Raw genomic sequence first — 2,815 nt, forward strand, 5'->3', positions numbered from 1 at the left:
GATGGTCTGGGCCAACTCTGAACTGCCTCTATCTTCTTCGGATTAATCTGAATGCCCTCACTGGACACCACGTGCCCCAAGAAAGCCACTGAAATAAGCCAAAACTTACACTTGGAGAACATTGCATAAAGCTTCTCTCCCTCAACCGCTGCAACACAACTCTCAAATGCTCAGCATGCTCCTCTTGACTACGTGAGTACACCAAAATATCATCAATGAATACAATGACAAATGAGTCGAGATAGGGCCGCAACACGCTATTTATCAAATGCATGAACGCTACTGGGCATTGGTCAGTCCAAAAGACATCACAAGGAACTCATAATGACTTTATCGGGTCTTGAAAGCTATCTTAAGAATATCCGAGTCCTTAATTTTTAACTGGTGATAACCTGAACGGGGATCAATCTTGGAGAATACTCTCGCTCCCTGAAGCTGGTCAAATAAATCATCAATACGAGGAAAAGAATACTTGTTCTTGATTGTAACTTTTTAATGGCCTGTAATCAGTGCACATCCTCATAGTGCCATCCTCTTCTTCACGAATAGAACAAGCGCACCATACGACAACACACTAGGCCGAATAAACCCCTTATCAAGGAGTTCTTGAAGTTTCTCCTTCAACTCCACTGGTGCCATACGATATGGTGGAATAGAAATGGGCTGAGTGTTTGGCATCAAATCAATAACAAAGTCAATATCCCTGTCCGGTGGCATGCCCAGTAGGTCTACAGGAAACACATCTGGAAAGTCCCTTACTACCGGGACTGAATCAATGGTAAGAGTCTCTACACTGAAATCCCTTACAAAGGCTAAGTAAGAAAGACAACCCTTCCCAATCATCCGTTGGGCCCTTCAAAAATGAAATCATCCTACTAGGAATAAAATCAATCGAACCTCGCCACTTAATCCATGGCACACCCGGCATAGCCAATGTCACTGTCTTAGCATGACAGTCCAAAATAGCGCAATACGGAGATAACCAATCCATGCCCAATATCATATCAAAATCGACCATACAAAGCAATAGAAGGTCCACTCGGGTCTCTAAACCCCCAATAGTCACCACACATGACCGATATACACGGTCCACAATAATAGTATCGCCCACTAGAGTAGATACACGAACAAATAAAATAAGAGACTCACGGGCCATATCCAAATAACGAGCAAAATATGATGACACATATGAAAAAGTGGAACTAGGATCAAATAACACAGAGGCATCTCTACGGCAAACTGGGACAATACCTGTGATCACAACATCCAAAGCAATAGCATCAGATCTAGCTGGAGGTGCGTAGAAATGGGCCTGACCACCACCCCATCGATCTCCCCCTTTGGGCGACCTCTAGCTAACTATCCTCCACCCCTAGCTGGGTGGGTGGGTGGTGAAGTAACTGATGCTGAAGTCGATGGCTGACTCTTCTTCTGAGACGGACCCCAAAGACGACGAGGACACTGTCTCCATATATGCCCCAACTCTCCACACTCATAACAACCCCCTAGTGCTGAAGACGAGGACTGAAGGGAACCCCTAGCACTTGAATAACTAGCAAAAGAACCTGGCACGGAAGAGCCCTGAACTTATGGAGAACGGGATGAACTCTGGGATAGAAGGGCACTAAGTGATGAATGGCCCAGATGATAGCTGTAAAAACTATGGCCCGATGATGCCCCATGATAAAATAGGCGAGCTGACTGAGCATGCCTGAACTGACGGCCTCTGCCGTGCTGAAACTGACATCCATGAGGAGTACCACTAAATCCACCCTGACCACGAGGCCTCTTAGCTTCCCTCTCAACCCTCTCCTAACCACGAACCATCTCAATCTGTTGATCTATGTCAACATCCTCATCAAAGGCAACACCCGATACTCTCTATCTGGTCATGAGCAACCGAAGCTGAAAATTGAGGCCATCTATAAACCTCCTGATCCTTTCTTGGCCTGTGGGAACCAACCAGACCACATGACAAGCCAACTTAGAGAACTACATCTCATACTGTGTAACAGATCTATCATCCTAACGAAGTTGCTCGAACTGCCTGCTCAGCTCCTCTCGGCGAGACTCAGGTACAAACTTCTCTAGAAAGAGAACGGAGAACTGCTTCCAAGAATGGGGCGCTACGCCAACCGGCCTACGCCTCTCATAAGCCTCCCACCAACTATGTGCAGCCCGGAGAACTGGAAAGTAGTGACCGAGACCCCACTGGTCTCCAAAATACCTGTGGTCTGAAGCATCCTCTGACACTTGTCCAAGAAACCCTGGGCATCCTCGCCCTCTACACCATTGAAAGTCGGAGGCTGAAGTCTCCCAAACCTCTACAACCTGCGTTGCTCATCCTCTGGCATAACTAGAGATACATAGTCCTGAGCAGCTGCAACTGGTTGAGCTGGAGGTGCCCCCGGTGTCTAAAGTCCATGCACAACCTGCTCAGGTGTGCGAGCGGCAGGAGTTTGAGTGCCTCCCTCGGCCTGAGAAGTAGATGCGGCTGTAGTAACCGAGACCACCTGAGCTAGGCCAGTGCACACTCATAGAATCTGAGCCAGGGCCTCCTGAAGGCTCGGGATAACAATAGGCACAGTTGGTGCCTGAGCTGGTACTGCTGGAGCATCCGCGACTAGGATCTGATCCTAAACTGGGGCGGTTGGTGGATCTGCAGGTGCTGCCTGAGCTGCTGTGCGGGATACACCCCTGCCCCTACCACGGCCTCGACCGCGTCCTCGGCCTCTAGTGGCCCCAACTAGAGGTACTGGTGGTTGTCCGTCCTGGCTGGTAGCACGTGTCCTCACCATCTGTGAGAGAATAGAAT

The sequence above is a fragment of the Nicotiana sylvestris genome, chromosome 6 (assembly GCF_000393655.2).
Source record: "Nicotiana sylvestris chromosome 6, ASM39365v2, whole genome shotgun sequence".
Classification (NCBI taxonomy): Eukaryota; Viridiplantae; Streptophyta; class Magnoliopsida; order Solanales; family Solanaceae; genus Nicotiana; species Nicotiana sylvestris.